Source organism: Phocoena phocoena, chromosome 1 (assembly GCF_963924675.1).
Source record: "Phocoena phocoena chromosome 1, mPhoPho1.1, whole genome shotgun sequence".
Classification (NCBI taxonomy): Eukaryota; Metazoa; Chordata; class Mammalia; order Artiodactyla; family Phocoenidae; genus Phocoena; species Phocoena phocoena.
This window is the reverse complement of record NC_089219.1, coordinates 34,905,747-34,923,152: the sequence shown is the minus strand read 5'-3', so window position 1 is coordinate 34,923,152 and position 17,406 is coordinate 34,905,747. Positions and strand designations below refer to the sequence as shown.

The window sequence follows — 17,406 nt, the reverse complement described above, 5'->3', positions numbered from 1 at the left end:
GGAATACGGTTAGGATGGTTTTGTTGTTGCTGTTTGTTTGTTTGTTTTGCCTCCATCCCACCCACTTTGCTGCAGGTTACCAGCTACTCAGAAAGTGAACAAGACAAGTTAGGTAAATGAGAAAGGCTCTCTACCTTATCAATTAAGGTTGAAGGTGGAAGTAGGCAGGGCCCTGGATGCCCTGGAATTACCCCCAATCCCCAAACCCTCAATGAGAAGGTATTTTTGAAACACAACCTGGGTAGCCACGCCCAGAGTGATGTGGAGCTGCAAGCTGAACCAGGGCTGCCTGAAATTTAATAAGAGGAGACCCCCCAGGGCCCCATCTTCCTAGATTCAGATAGTTCATTAAGTGATTAAGAGGATGGGCTCTAGAGTCAGCCTGGGTTCAAGCCCTGGTTCTGCCATCACCTCCCTGGTGTGACCTTGGACAGACTAGTTTACTCCAAGTCTCCTCTCATTCACACATGAAGTGGAGTTAATAACAGTACCCACCTCGTAGATAGGGCTATAGTGAGCATTCATAGAAAACATGTGGTGCAATGGTCTGCACCAGATACTAAGAATAAAAAAGCAGGGCTTCCCTGGTGGCGCAGTGGTTAAGAATCCACCTGCCAATGCAGGGGACACGAGTTCGAGACGTGGAAAGATCCCACATGCTGCGGAGCAACTAAGCCCGTGTACCACAACTACTCAGCCTGTACTCTAGAGCCTGCGAGCCACAACTACTGAGCCCACACGCCACAACTACTGAAACCCACGCACCTAGAGCCTGTGCTCTGCGACAAGAGAAGCCACCGCAATGAGAAGCCCATGTGCCCCAGGAAGAGTAGCCCTCCCCAGCCCTACTCGCCACCACCACAGAAAGCCCACACGTAGCAACGAAGACCCAACACAGCCAAAAATTAAAAAAAAAAAAAAAAGTTGGAAATAAATGAGGAATAATTAAAAACTGACAACGTGGGTTGTTAAAATACAAATAAATGTAATATATATTTCTATTTTTTAAGAAAAGCAAATGAAGTCCTTCCATCCAATTGTCACTCTGAGTAATGAGGGCAGGTGAGGTAGCTTCGGGAGGAGAGCTAGAAAGGACGACACCAGATACAGGACTTTCACTCTCCAGTCATTAGAGAAATGCAAATTAAGACCACAGTTAGATATGCTTTGTCTTCCTTCAAATTATCAAATATCAGGGGGAAAAGTACCCAGAGTCAGCACACATGTGGGCAAACTGACTCCCTTGTCCATTGCTAAACAACTTTCACAAGGAAAATTTAACAATAAGTATCAAAAGGTTTACACGTAGGCAAGAGTTTTTTAGCTGCTCCGCGGCATGTGGGATCTTCCCAGACCGGGGCACGAACCTGTGTCTCCTGCATCGGCAGGCGGACTCTCAACCACTGCGCCACCAGGGAAGCCCTAGGTAAGAGTTTTAATCCAGTAATTTCACCTTCAGAAAAGAATGCTACAGAAATAAATAAGGATGTGCATGAGGATTTGATGGTGCGGATGCTCATCACAAAGTTATTTACGAAAAGAAAAAAATTGAAGACAACCTAAAAGTCCACTAAAATGGGAATGATTATTTATGGTACATTCTTGCAATGAAATACTATGCAGTATTTCATAATCACATGACAGAACAATCTTTAATAGCACTGCGAAATTTTCACTATATCCCAAACAATAAATTTTTAAAACGATGCATAGGATGATACAATTTAGGCAGAATATGCTTAGAAAAAAGACCAAAATGTAGATATTAAGGTGATCTTTATGGTTTTCGTTGTGTATTTTCTAAATTTTCTACCTTGAACATGTATAACTGTGATTATCAGGAAACAAATATATTGAAAGAATCAGGAGGATGACCAGGAAGGGAAGGAGAAAGAGGAGAAGAAACAGAGTCCACTTTGGGCAAAGACACAGTCCAGGAGGCAAAGAAGCACAGCAGGAAGTGCCTCCCGAGGTCCAAAATCAGAAGCCACAGCCACCGTTGCTTTACAGCATCTCTTCTCAGAGCTTTGAGTGGAAAATTAAGTGCTGCCAAATCTTTTATTTCCTATTTTCTTACATGGATGTAATAACCCTCTATCTGGTCACCGTACTGATCTCCAGATCTATTCTTCTGATCTGGCTGGCCAGGATGGCCTTCTTGCATCATGTCCTCAGTTAACTTATATTATAATATATCAATATTATAACAATCAACATTGTGTTACTGTAAGATTGAATGAATACTAAATCATAAATATATTTTTGAGTTATTAATATTGTTCTATATCCATAATGGCTCCAATTTATTGCACCTGTAGGTACTCTACATATATTATCTTTGCTATTGACAACAACCCTGAAAAACAGGCATTACTGTCCTCATTTTACACTCAGAACAAGGCAATCTTGCACATATCAGGGTATCATGCAAGCAAACTGACGGGATCCTTTCTGGAAGTAGGTAGAATGTAAAACATGGGTAAATAGATGAGTGAATGAATGAATGCACAGCCTTGTATCATGAGTTACAAAATGCGCAAATCACTTCCTTACTTCTCAGTGTGGTTATCGTGAAATTCCTTTATGAAGAAAGCTCCCCTAATAAATATAAAGCATAATTTCACTTCCTAAAGTTCAATGTACATGACACAATTTGGGGACCATTGATATCTTAACAATATTGAGTGTTCTGGCCAATGAACAGTTGATGTCTCTACTAATTTAGGTCTTCTTTAATTTCTTTCAGCAGTATTTTATAGTTTTCAGCATATAGGTCTTGCCCATCTTTTGTCAGCTTTATTCATAAGTATTTAATATTTTGATGTTATTATAAATAGTATTAAGTTATTAATTTTAATTTCTGATTTTTCATTACTAACATATAAAAATACAATTGAGTTTTGTATATTTTGTCTTATATCCCTGACCTTGCTAAACTCATTTACTAATGCTAGCATTTCTGTAGATTACATAGGATTTTCTGTATAGAAGATCACATCACCTATGAGTAAAGACAGTCTTACTTCTTCCTTTTTAATCTGAATGTCTTTTATTTCCTTATCTTTTGCCTTGTGGCCTTGGCTCCTTGCCTTGTTCCTGATCCTAGGGAAAACATTCCTTTTTTCACCATTAGGTATAATGATAGCCATAAGGTTTTCATAGATGCCTTTTATCAAGGTCAGGAAATTCCCTTCTATTTCTAGTTTTCTGAGAGTTTTTATCAAGAATGGATGTTAGGGCTTCCCTGGTGGCGCAGTGGTTGAGAGTCCGCCTGCCGATGCAGGGGACGCGGGTTCGTGCCCCGGTCCGGGAAGATCCCACATGCCGCGGAGCGGCTAGGCCCGTGAGCCATGGCCGCTGAGCCTGCGCGTCCGGAGCCTGTGCTCCGCAACGGGAGAGGCCACAACAGTGAGAGGCCCGTGTACCGCAAAAAAAAAAAAAAAAAAAAAAAAAAAAAAAAGAATGGATGTTAACTTTGTCAACTGAAATGTCTGTATGTATTGAGATGATCACACAATTTTCCCCTTTTTTTATTGAAGTATAGTCGATGTACAATATTATATAAGTTTCAGTTGTACAACATAGTGATTCAAAAATTTTAAAGGTTATATTCCATTTATAGTTATTCTAAAATATTGGCTATATTGCCTTGTTATACTATATATACTTGTAGCTTATTTATTTCATACATATGGTTTTTCTTATGTTTCTGAAAGTACTGAGTTTATTTTAAAGATTGCATCAAGTTTGAATCTCAGTAAACAAAGCCATGTCTTCATTATATGTTGCTTTTGTCAAAGAGCACAGACTTGCATACATCAAATGATATGATAAAGTACTTTAAAGTAAAAGGTGTTTGCTTTTAGTACTGTGGAACTAAAGTATCGATAAAAAGTTAACGTGGAACTAAAATACAATATATATGTCTTCTGGGTGATTTAGGCCATAATGTTTTGGCTTCTTAGAAGTTTTCAAAATTAACAGTTTTAAAATGGATCCTTTTATCTGATTATTATTAAATAAAATAATATTTAATAATATTAAATTATAATGAAATTATATTATTATTAAATATAAAAGGATTATTATTATCTTTTTATCTGCTATTCGCTAGAATAGAGGCATATAAAAGATTCTCTCTGCTTAGATTAACGTACTCATACAATATATGCCTAAGCTGAAACAAAAAGGTCAAATATCTGAGAGATAATGGCATTCGTGATCACAAGTTGTTTTAAAAGGGGAAAAATGAGTTCCAACCTATTTCTTTTTTGGCCATGCCACACGGCTCGCGAGATCTTAGTTCCCTGACCAGGGATCGAACCTGTGCCCCCGGAGTAGAAGCGTGGAGTTCTAACCGCTGGACTGCCAGGGAATTCCCAGTTCCAATCCATTTAAAAATAGTTCATTAAAAGCCTGAGCTCTTTGCAAAAGGGTGCCATTTTAAACTTATCTGCCATCCCACTTCCATAACATTTATAAGCATATTTCACTGGGCAAGCAAATTAGTAACGTGATTGCATCATAGCTGTGTAGTTAATCCAGAAACTTGTCAACTGAATACAACTTTGTGTGTGTGTGTGTGTGTGTGTGTATGTGAGGTCATCTGTTCTGACCACTGAAATATGCAATGAAAGGCTACATTTAGAAGCTTAGAAAACCTGTGGTTCAGTACATAGAAGTTTCAACTTCAAAAGAATAGGAATGTTATAATTACTATAGGAAATTATAATGTCTGAAATATCATAAACATCATTTGCAACTACTTTTTAATCACAATGATTTCACATCAGAAAGGTACATATTTTTGTTCACTAAAACTAATGAGGCAATTTGGCAACAAGAGACAGATTCTTTCTTTCTCACCCTCCTTTCAAAATTACACAGTGTAGAGCTACAGATATACTTAAGCTGCAATAATACCAAAAAAGGGAACAGGCGTTTGCTTTTCAAAATCACTGAAGTACATAAAATGTCAGCAGACAACAATACTATTCCATGACATCTACTTAAAATTTTATGTTCATCTCCCACTCTTCTCATCATAACGTTCACATTTTAATTATGTATTCATTTTGATTGTTTGCATGTGAAAACACCAACTAATCTATTATTTCAACATTAAGGCTATTTCTTTTGAAACCAAGATAATTTTGGAGACTCCTTTTTCAGGATTCTTAAGGCAAAATGTTTAAGGTTCATGGCTGCTGCTTTGCCTGAGCTTCTGCTTGCTTTGAACCAGGTGGGGCTGTTAAACCTAAAAAAGGCGAACACAGCATTATTTTCTCTGGCTTCAAAGAAGACACCTTAGTCCCTTTGGTACTGACTTTCATTGAAAATCTCAGGTGGCAGGGGGTACCCTTTGGCTGGTCGACTTTTCAGGAACATTTTCTCTCATCCACTTCTAGTTGTCTTCACTGGTTGCAATATTTTTTTCTTCAAATCCTATTTTGTTAGCTTCTAAGAAATCAAGCGCATCTTGCTGTTACTTCTTAATCACCGTGGAGCCAGAGGAAGGTGCAATGTACATACGGATCACTATCCTGGGAGCAACGGTTGTAGCTGAGTCCTGCAAATGGCTGAAGAGCCTATTTTTTGCGTATGATTTTTAATTTTAGTTTGTTAATATAGTAAATGACATTGGTTGATTTTTTTGAATATTATACCAACCTTGCATTCTAGGGGTAAACTCCAGTCAGTCATGAGGAAGTGTCCTTTTTATATATCTTTGGATAAAATTTTTTTTAATTTTAAGAATTTTTGCCTCTATGTCCATGAGGGATATGGGTACTTCTTTTGTAATATCCTTTTCTAACTTTGGTAATTAGGGTAATGCTGGTCACAAAGAATGAAATAAGAAGTATTCCCTCCTCTTCAATTTTCTGGAAGAGTTTGTACAGCATTAATATTATTTCTTCCTCAAATGTTTGACGGAAATCATCAGGAAAGCACCTGGGCCTGGAGTTTTCTTTATGAGAAGGTTTGTAAATGCACATTCAATTTCTTTAATAAGTATAGGGTAATTCAGGTTATCTATTTCTTCTTGAGTGATTTTTGGTAGTTTGAGTTCTTTCAAGGAATTTGTTTAATTAACTGGCATAAGTATGTTCATAATATTTCCTTATTATTCTTTTACTATATATAGAATCTGTAGTAATGTCACCTCTCTCCTTCTTGATAATGGTAATTCGTGTCTCTTTTTTCTTGATCAGTCTGACTAGAGGTTTATCAATTTTATTGATCTCAAAGAACCAGCTTTTGGTTTCATTGATTTTCTCTAATGTTTTTCTGTTTCCTATTGTATTTGTTTTTGCTCAGATCTTTATTACTTCCTTTCTTCTGCTTATTTTCGTTGTTGCTTAGGTTGTTGATTTGTGGTCTTCTTTCCTAATACTGTCATTTAGTACAATACAGATGACTTTATTTGTCTTCTTTTCTAATATAGTCATTAGTTGCTTCGTCATAAATTTCTCCGTAGGTATTACGTTAGTGACATCTGGAAATTTTGATATGTAGTGGTTTTCATTTTCATTACATTCAAAATATGTTCTAATTTCCCTTTAAATTTCTTCTTTGACCTATGGATTATTTAGAAATGTGTTATCTAGTTTCCAAATATTTGAAAATTTTCAAGATTACTTTCTGTTATTGATTTCTTTTTTTTTCTCAGTTCAAGTTTAATAGAAACTACAAAAGATCAAAAGTGATACCCTACTATTGTACACATCAGTTGGCCTGCCCCATAGTACAGCTCAGACCATTCCCCCCAGAGGAAGAAAGGGTGGCCTCCCCAACACCTGCAGGAAAGGCCTGTCCTGCCCCCACACCACGTCTGGGCTGAGTGTAAGGTCTTGTATTTTAAGCATGACAATAGTACAAAAGAGGTTTTGTTCTTATGGCCACCTACTGCAGCCTGGCCCTAAAATGGCCCAGTGCTCACTTCTGCTTAGAGAAATATTCTTTGCTCTTCTGGACATCAGGCTTAATGGTATCACAGCCAGGCTTCCAGCCACCTGGACACACTTCCCCATGTTTGTCAGTTAACTGGAAGGCCTGAACTAGTCTCAGTGTCTCATCCACAGAGTGGCAGACAGGAAGGTCATTTATGGTGATCTGTCAAAGGATACCTTTATCATCAATAGTAAAAAGGCCCCCAAATGAGATGCCTTTGTCGGCCTTTAATACCCCATAGTTCTGAGCAATGTTGCTCTGGGGGTCTGATATCAAGGCAATGTTCATGGGTCCCAGTCTTCCTTGTTTCTTGGGTGTGTTGATCCATGCCAGATAACAGAAGTGAAAAGCCACAGAAGCACCCATCACTTGGCAATTGAGTTTCTTAAATTCATCTGCCCTATCACCTTTATGGGGCACACAAAGGTGAAATCAAGAGGGTAAAAGAATAACCCAACACATTTTCCTTTGTAGTCAGATAGGCTGATATCTTTTAACTGACCATCTGGCATAATAGATGTTGCTTTGAACTGGGGGGCATGGTGCCCAATTTTGGCATGTCCTGAAAACATATTGCTATCAGCAGTTCTCAGACAGAAACCACCAGGACCAGTCAGGAAGAAGACAGGCCTCTGTTATTGATTTCTAATTTAATTCTGCTGTGACCAGAAAACATACTTTGTATGACTTGAATCCTTTTAAATTTATTGACTTGCTTTGTGTGCTAGCATATGGTCTATTTTGGTAAATGTTTCATGTGTATTTTGCTGTTATTGGGTAGACTGTGACTAATGTGATATGAGATCTTAGCTTTTTTATTAAAGGTGTGAATTTCCTTCCTCATAATCTCATCCGAGAAGAGCTGAGAGTAAGCTAGTGGCAACATTCCCAAAAATCTAAGGCTAAGTAAAACCAAAAGGTAAAGAAAGGCTTACATCCCTAGTGAATTGAGGACTGGAGTCAGATGGCTTGGTTTTAGTCTTGGCTTGGTCTGTACTATCTGTGTGACTTTGTAACTTGGAGCAAGTCGCTTAAACTCTTAGGTCCTGATTTTCCATCTTTAAATTGAGAGATTCATTTACATTTGCTGAGTTCATTGTAAATTGGGAAACAACAAGAAGTAAGGAAATGTATTTGCCTTTTGATCCAGTGAGAAATAGTCTGGAAATCTACTCTAAGGAAAGAATCTGAAATACAAAAGTTTACATGATGTCAGTAGTATTTGTATAATAGTGAGAAACTGGACCATCTATAGGTACATAGATAAGGCAATGACTAAATTATGGTTCATCAAACCTATGTTTCAAATGAAAGCTAATGATGTGTTAAAAGCAAAATACAAAATAATACATTTACAATGATTATAACTACATTAAAGAGTGTGTAGGAAAGGAACTAAAAGTAAGTCCTATAAAATATGAATGGTTGTTAATAATTAAGGTGGTTGGAAACATGGGCAACTTTTTCTCACCTCTATTTCCTAACTTACTGATAAAGTGTAATATATTGATGAACAGATGTGCAACATGGAACTAAATTTAGCAAAACTGAAATTTATTTAATTAAAGAATTTTGACAAGTTGAAGCTTTAAATTCCTTTCCAGCTCCAATACGCTATAATTCTGCTTCATGAAAAGGAAAAATACCATTTCAAGAGTGTTTGTCTAACTTTCAGTTCTCCACTAGAAATAACCTAATTTGGAAACTTGATGCTTCAGATCACAAAATTACTGAGTTAAGAGGCGGCTTAGTCAGATTCTATTTCTGAGAGTGCGTTCCACGGGCAGAGCAACAGTGAAGGAGAACCATGGTATTCACTGGAAGTTTCCAAGCCAGGCGGGGAGAAGAAACCAAAGAACAGGAGAGGAAACTAAAAGATGGTAGAGGGGAAACAGGGTAGAAGAAAAACACTGAAAAAATAAAAGGGTGAACAGATGGTGAGTGAGAGTTTTCCATCATCAGCAGTCTAGATGTCACCTTTGCTGTAAGTCACCTGTAGGACACTAGGTCCCAAAATTGTTATATATAAATATATATTTTTTCATTGCTATATATAAGATTTTGATTTTTTCTTGTATCCATCCTACTTCAAGGAACTAAAAGCCCTCTCTTCTCATTACCTCCCCTAGTCTTTTTTTTTTTTAATTTTTATCGGAGTATAGTTGATTTACAATGTTGTGTTAATTTCAGGTGTACAGCAAAATGAATCAGTTATACACATACATATATATATCCACTCTCTTTTAGATTATTTTCCCATATAGGCCAATACAGAGTATTGAGTAGAGTTCCCTGTGCTATACAGTAGGCCCTTATTAGTTATCTATTTTATATACAGTAGTGTGTATATGTTAATCTCAAACTCCTAATTTATCTCACCCCACCCCCTCTCTATCCCCTTTGGTGACCATAAGTTTGCTTTCTGTGTCTGTATTTCTGTTTTGTAAATAAGTTCATTTGTATCACTTCTTAGATTCTACATGTAAGTGATATCATATGACATTTGTCTTCTCTGTCTGACTTACTTAGTATGATAATCTCTAGGTCCATCCATGTTGCTGCAAATGGCATTATTTTGTTCTTTTTATGGCTGAGTAATATTCCATTGTATGCACGTACCACATCTTCTTTATCCATTCCTGTGTCGATGGATGTTTAGGTTGCTTCCATGTCTTGGCTATTGGAAATAGTGCTGCAACGAACATTGGGATGCATGTGTCTTTTTGAATTAGGGTTTTCTCCAGACATATGCCCAATAGAGGGATTGCTGGATCATATGGTAGTTCTATTTTTAGTTTCTTAAGGAACCTCCATACTGTTCTCCATAGTGGCTGTATCAATTTACATTCCCACCAACAGTGCAAGAGGGTTCCCTTTTCTCCACACCCTCTCCAGCACTTGTTGTTTGTAGATATCTTGATGATGGCCATTCTGACCGGTGTGAGCTGATACTTCACTGTAATTTTGATTGGCATTTCTCTAATAATTAGTGATGGTGAGCATATTTTCATGTGCTTTTTGGCCATCTGAACTGCCCTAGTCTTTGGCTTCAAATTCCCTCAGGCTCTGGAGCCCCTCTCGTTGCCCTCTGGGATGGACACTCCCTGCCCTGAGCACCCACGGTCAGCCAGCTCCAAGTCACCTTCAGCATAGCCCTATGGCATTTCAGTTGTTTTAAAATTTTTATCAAATAAAATTTATTGCTTTTTTTAATCCTAGCTATTATAGAAAATCTGGAAATTACAAAAAAAAAAGGACAAAAATGTTTGAAATCACCTGTAATTCCTCCACCTAAAGACAATATGGTTTTTCAAATATTTTTTCTATGTATATAACTTTTTTTAAAGTAGGACCATACTGTATATATATTTTCTAATACCCAGCATTTTCACCAAGAACTATATTATGTAGTTTTCCCATGCCATCAAATATTCTTTTAATGATTTCAGTGTTCCATCATGAATATGCAAGAATTTTAAAAATAATTCCATATTGTAGAATATTCAGGTTTTTTCCCAATGCATTGCTATTATAAGCTTTATCACTACAATTGATAGTGGATTGAGGGCCAAGTTATAAGGCTTAGTTCTAGATTTGGCTTGGTTCCTAATTGTGTGACTTTGTAACTTTAAGGAAGTCACTTAAACTCTTAGGCCTTGAGTTTCGCATCTTTAAAATGGTGAGACTTTTAATTTGCATTGCCAAATCGCCCTCCAGAGAGGTCATATCAATTTACCAAAGTGTATGAAATTGTTTGTTTCTCTACAACCTTGCCACCACTGGGTTGTTTTTTTTTTTTTAACATCTTTGTCATTTTATTTATTTATTTATTTATTTATTTATGGCTGCGTTGGGTCTTCATTGCTGCACACGGGCTTTCTCTAGTTGCGGTGAGCGGGGGCTACTCTTCGTTACGGTGCACTGGCTTCTCATTGTACCGGCTTCTCTTGTCGCGGAGCATGGGCTCTAGGCAGGGGGGCTTCAGTAGTTGTGGCTCGCAGGCTCTAGAGCGCAGGCTCAGTAGTTGTGGCGCACGGGCTTAGTTGCTCCGCAGCATGTGGGATCTTCCCAGACCAGGGCTTGAACCCATGTCCCCTACATTGGCAGGCAGATTCTTAACCACTGTGCCACCAGTGAAGTGCCTTTGCCATTTTAATGAGTAACAAAACTGGGTTGTTTTTTTTTTTACATCTTCATTATTTTAATGACTAACAATATCTCTCTAAAAGTAATTGTGTTTCATCTTAATTTGTATTTCTTTGATTATTCCTTTGTCATTTGGACTTTGTCAATTACCTGTCTATACTTTGTCCATTTTTCTATTTGGGCATTTGTCTCTTTAATGTTTTGTAAAATTCTTCATATAGTAACAAATTTTTTTTCTACTACATATGTTGGAAATATTTTTCCCCACAGGAAGTCATTTACATTTAAATTTGAAACAGTTTAATTTCAAAAACTTCTAAAGCAGAAAAAAACATGCAGTGAGGACTTCCCTGGTGGTGCAGTGGTTAAGAATCTACCTGCCTGGCAGAAATAGAGACACAGATGTAGAGAACAAATGTATAGACACCAAGGGGGGAAAGTGGCGGTGGGGGGGAGATTGGGATTGACATGTATACACTAATATGTATAAAATGTGTAACTAATAAGAACCTGCTGTATAAATAAATTAATTAAATTAAAATTTTTTTTAAAAAAGCAGGAAAAAAAAGAATCCACCTGCCAATGCAGGGGACACAGTTTCAATCCCTGGTCCGGGAAGATCCCACATGCCGCAGAGCAACTAAGCCCTTGCACCGCAACTACTGAGCCCACATGTCACAACTACTGAAGCTCGCGCACCTAGAGCCCATGCTCTGCCACTAAGAGAAGCCCCCACTCATCTGAACTAGAGAAAGCCCGCACGCAGCAACGAAGACTCAATGCAACCAAAAATTAATTAATTAAAAAAAAAAGTGTTTCTTTCTAAAAAAAAAAGACATGCAATGGAAGTTCCCTTGATAACTCCAAGCAGCTTAAGAAGACCCAGCAAATCTACAGCTGTTCTGTCTGAAAGCACACGGCCAGGACCTGGCTAAGAGTAAGGGCTAAATAAGTGACAGCTGTCATACTTAATGATGACGATAATATCTAAAGGAGTCTTTTGACAAAACCCATCCAGTCCCCTTGTCACTTGTCCCCTTTTGCGCTCCTCATTTCTTGTCGCTCCATTTCATCCTCTAAAATGTTCTTGTGAGTATGAAGAAAGGGGATAGTTTCTCCAACAGACCTGAGGATCCTGAGAAAATCAAAGGACTAAAAAGAACGACGAGAGGGGAGAGGGAGGAGGACTCACCACTTTGGAATTAGGGGCCCTTTTCCCCTCACCGGCTGAGCTGGAGTCTCCAAGCTGGGAACATCCCTCTGCCCGTTCAGGGAGATGAGGCATCAGGCAGGAACATCAGGAAGGACTCCGGAGGTGGGCCTGAGAAAAGTTCATCTTTTATTCTAATGCCTGAAGCCCTCAGCCAGGGGCTCCATCTGCCCGACAGACTCCCTTCCAGCTGTTCCTATACACCAACAAGCCACGCCCTGCCTGTCTGCCCCGATAAAGGAACAGAGCAAAGAGGAAGCTCCCTAAAAGCAGGGAAGCCTCCCAGTGCTGCCAGGCTAAGGGACTTCTGCGCCTCAGCTCCTTCTCCCGTCCAAGCCAACTGCATAGTGATTGCTTTTGATACATTGTGATCCTATCACACCCTTTCTTAAAAGCTTGCTCCTCTTTACTTTCCAAATCAGAGTAAAACTGAAGATTGGTTTCAAAGACACCCACCAATTAGCCACCTTCTTTAGCTCACTACTTTTATCTCCAACTGCACCCTGACATGTGCTTTCTGATAAACAAACTTGCTGACTGTCCCCCAATATGTGATAAACCCTTTCCCGCCTATCTTGCTTTCAGAATATCCATAATTTTATATGCATAATATCCATAAGTGTTTCCTTAACCATGCATTATATATTTTTGAACTTTATAAAGATGGAGCACGTTGTACATAATTCCCTGTGATTTCCTTTTTTCACTCAACATTAGTTTCTGAGTCTAGCTGACACCTATGGTAGCTCACACCATGTCCCCGCAGCCCACTCAATTTCGGGGTAGCTGAGACTTGAAGGCAAGCTGCTAGCATGCCATCTCGCAGGCCACAGCATCTCTTCGCTTATCTGACTGGGGCTCTTTACAAAGCTTGAGAAGGCTGTTCAGCCTGTGTGTAATCCAGGAGTTCAGGAAAGTTATTGCCCCAGGGGATCGATCAGTGGGGCTTGGGGCAGGGGGTGGGGGGTGGAAGTAAGTGGAAAATGGTCCAGTCCCCACATCTTCAGAGGGACAATTCTGAGCTGTATTCCACACAATTCCTCAGGGAGTTCTCAGCGGGAATGAGCACAGTGACCCACTGTCATCAGTAGCTCAATGATGCACATCTTATTGGTTTGTCTTCCTTTTCTTCTTTTTTTTAAATAAATTTATTTATTTATTTAATTTATTTTATTTAGTTTTGACAGCATTGGGTCTTCGTTGCTGTGCTCAGGCTTTCTCTAGTTGCAGCGAGTGAGGGCTACTCTTTGTTGCCGTTCTTGGGCTTCTCATTGAGGTGGCTTCTCTTGTTGTGGAGCACGGGCTCTAGGTGCACGGGCTTCAGTAGTTGTGGCACGTGGCTCAGTAGTTGTGGCTCACGGGCTCTAGAGCGCAGGCTCAGTAGTTGTGGCACACGGACTTAGTTGCTCCGCAGCATGTGGGATCTTCCCAGATGAGGGCTCGAACCCGTGTCTCCTGCATTGGCAGGCAGATTCTTAACCACTGTACCACCAGGGAAGTCCCTTTCATCATTTTCTTCTCATTCGCTACTTCTGATTCCTGGGATCACCTCCTAAATAAACTCTTGCTCTGAAGAATTTGTCTCACACCCTGCTTTGGGTGGAGTACAAATTAAGACACTGAAATCTGTCCGTATTGATTGATAGAACTCTGGGACGTTCATCCAACACTGTGAGGTAGATCATTCTATGAATATACCAAAAATTTGTCCATTCCCTCCTTGATAAAAGTGAGGGTTGTTTCTGGGCTTTTGCTTTTACAAACAGTACTGCTATGAACATTCTTTTTTTTTTTTTAATTTATTTGGTTGCGCCGGGTCTTAATTGCAGCAGCCGGGGCTCCTTAGTTGTGGCATGCGAACTCTTAGTTGCAACATGCATGTGGGATCTAGTTCCCCGACCAGGGATTCAAACCCTGCATTGGCATCGCGGAGTCTTATCCACTGCGCCACCAGGGAAGTCTCCATGAACTTCATTCTTATCTGAAAGTATAACCAACAGACAAACTATTGTTATTCAGACTTGGGTATTTGGCAGGTGTTTTCTCTAAAATGAACAAAGGGCACCTGTCGCTTGAAGGAAAACAACTGACAGTATTTGTTGCCAAAGTGATTTGATACTTTGGTTGGAAATTAGCAATTTTATCTGCTACTGTGAGCTTGATAGTTTCCCAGTAAAGGAAGATTTTTCTGATGAGATTGGTAGTGACATTAGTGAATGCGAGTTTTTTATGTTATACAATGAAATGTGTCAACATTTGAAATATCTGCACAGTGAACCAATAAATTCTAAATGATTAATACATGTCTTGACAACTATGCATAAGTAAATGAGCCACCAATATGCAAGACAATCTGGTGGATTTTACTGGAACAGAGTGTAAAAAGTTTATTGGTGTATTATATATTTGAAAGTTGCTAAAAGAGTAGATCTTAAATGTTCTCAGCACGAAAAAGAAATGGTAATTATGTGACGTGATGGTGGTGGTAGCTACCTTTATTATGGTAATCAGTTTGCAATCTATAAGTGTATCAAATCAATGGATTGTATACCTCAAACTTACACAATGTTATATGTCAGTTATATCTCAATAAAGATGGGCAGGGAAAGAAAGGAAAAGTTCACTGGTATGGTTTTAGATTCCATGCTGCATTAACCTTTAAGCAACTACCACTTGTCAAGTTTCTTCTTGCATCAAAAAAAACCTATCCGCAATTATCTGAGGTGATTGAAATGCTCCTTTTCCAGGGAAGCCTCCTACACCGTTGGGGGAATGTAAGTTGGTGCAGCCACTATGGAAAGCTGTATGGAGGGTCCTTAAAAAACTAAAAATAGAGTTGCCATATGATCCAGCAATCCCACTCCTGGGCATATATCCAGAGAAAACTATAATTTGAAAAGATACATGCACTTCAGTGTTCATAGCAGCACTATTTACAATAGCCAAGACATGGAAGTAACGTAAATGTCCATCAGCAGATGAATGGATAAAGAAGATGTGGTATATATATATATACAATGGAATATTACTCAGCAATAAAAAAGAACGAAATAATGCTATTTGCAGCAACATGGATGGACATACTAGACAACATGGATTGTCATACTGAGTGAAGTAAGTCAGACAGAGAAATATCGTATGATATCGCTTATATGCAGAATCTAAAAAAAAATTATACAAATGAACGTATTTACAAAACAGAAACGGACTCACAGACTTAGAGAATGAACTTATGGTTACCACAGGGGGAAGGGTAGAGAGAAGGGATAGTTAGGGAGTTTGGGATTGACATGTACAAGCTGCTATATTTAAAAAGGATAAACAGGGACTTCCCTGGTGGTGCAGTGGTTAAGAATCCGCCTGCCAACACAGGGGACATGGGTTCGATCCCTGGTCTGGGAAGATCCCACATGCCGCAGAGCAACTAAGCCCATGCACCACAACTACTGAGCTTGTGCTCTAGAGCCCCCGACCCACAACTACTGAGCCTGCGTGCCCGCGCACCTAGAGCCCATGCTCCACAACAATAGAAGCCACGCGATGAGAAGCCCACGCACTGCAGCAAAGAGTACCCGCCGCTTGCCACAACTAGAGAAAGCCCACGTGCAGCAACAAAGACCCCACACAGCCAAAAATGAATTACATTAATTAATTAATTATTTTTTTAGAAAAAGTTTTCCTTACACCCTTGATTGTTGGTAAATTGTCTTGTACAATGTCCTGCATCCTGGATTTGGCCAGTTGTGTTCTTGCGGTAACATTTAATTTATTTCTCTATCCCTCAGATTTCTGAAACTGGAAAGCTACAGGTTTGATTAGATTCAGGTCCACTTCTGAGCTGTGTGACCTGGATGAGAGCCTTAACCTTTCTGTGTCCCAGTTTCCTTACTAGTAAATTTATTTTTCTGGTTGCGCCATGTGGCATCTTAGTTCCCCGACCAGGCGTGGAACCCGTGCCCCCTGCAATGGAAACTCAGAGCCCTAACCACTGGAACCACCAAGGAATTCTCCTTACTAGTAAATTTTTTTATACTTTTCTTGATTTTTTCAGGAAAATTGACTTTTTAGAATTTTATCACAGTCTCATACACCAGAACAATAAATAAACCACTTTTTTTTAAAGGTTATATTCCATTTATGGTTATTATTAAGTATAGGCTCTATTCCCTGTGCTGTACAATATATCCTGTAGCTTATTTATTTTATACACAGTAGTTTCTACCTTTTTGGTAAATTGAGGATACGAATGGTAACTCACTCATTAGGTGTAAGGATTAAATTAGTTAAAACATGTAAAATACTTAGAACTGTGCTTTACACCCAATAAATGGTAATTAGTATTATTATCTGAGGAAAGTCTCTAACTTGAAAGCTAGAGACCAAAATAAACAACAAGAGACCATTTAAGAAGTGGAAGAAAATGGCAGAAAACTACAACTGATACCCTCAGAAACATGAAATAAGAGAAGATCCTGAATCCACAACACAGAAGCAAGAGGCTACCAAAAGGAAAGTCAGGGAACCAGGAAAAACACTTGGAAATTAAAATTTTATAGCAGAAATGAACAAATTCAACAGAAAAACTACAGGATAAATTTCAGAAAAATCTCTCATACAGACTTCCCTGGTGGTCCAGGGGTTAAGTCTCCACACTCACAGTGCAGGGGGCCCGGGTTCCATCCCTAGTTAGGGAACTAGATCCCGCACGCCACAACTAAGAGCTTGCATGCCGCAACTAAAAGATCCCGCATGCCGCAACTAAGACCTGGCACAGCCAAGTAAATAAATAAATACATACATACATAAAAATGTAACTACTAAAAAATCTCTTATAAAGTTAGAATAAACAAAACCAAGTGATGGAAAATGAAAGAAAAATGATGAAAAAAACAAGGGAATCTAACAGAGAGAAAATTTCCCAGAATTGAAGACTGTATGTTTCCTGATTGAAAGGGACCCCGGAGTACCTAGAGCAATGAATGAAAAAGCCTTATGTTATTATTACTTAACATGATGAAGGTTTGAAACATCAAGGATAAAGGAAAAATATATGTCCTAAAAGCTTCCAGAAACAAGTGAACAAGCAAAAATTACATAAG

General features: G+C 38.8%; 2 pseudogenes; both read right to left on the bottom strand.

Annotated features, from left to right (window-relative positions):
• Positions 1–5,198: 5,198 nt before the first annotated feature.
• LOC136125386 (adapter SH3BGRL pseudogene) lies at positions 5,199–5,677 on the bottom strand (annotated as a pseudogene).
• Positions 5,678–6,936: 1,259 nt separating this feature from the next.
• Positions 6,937–7,523, bottom strand: LOC136126009 (peroxiredoxin-1 pseudogene; annotated as a pseudogene).
• Positions 7,524–17,406: the final 9,883 nt, after the last annotated feature.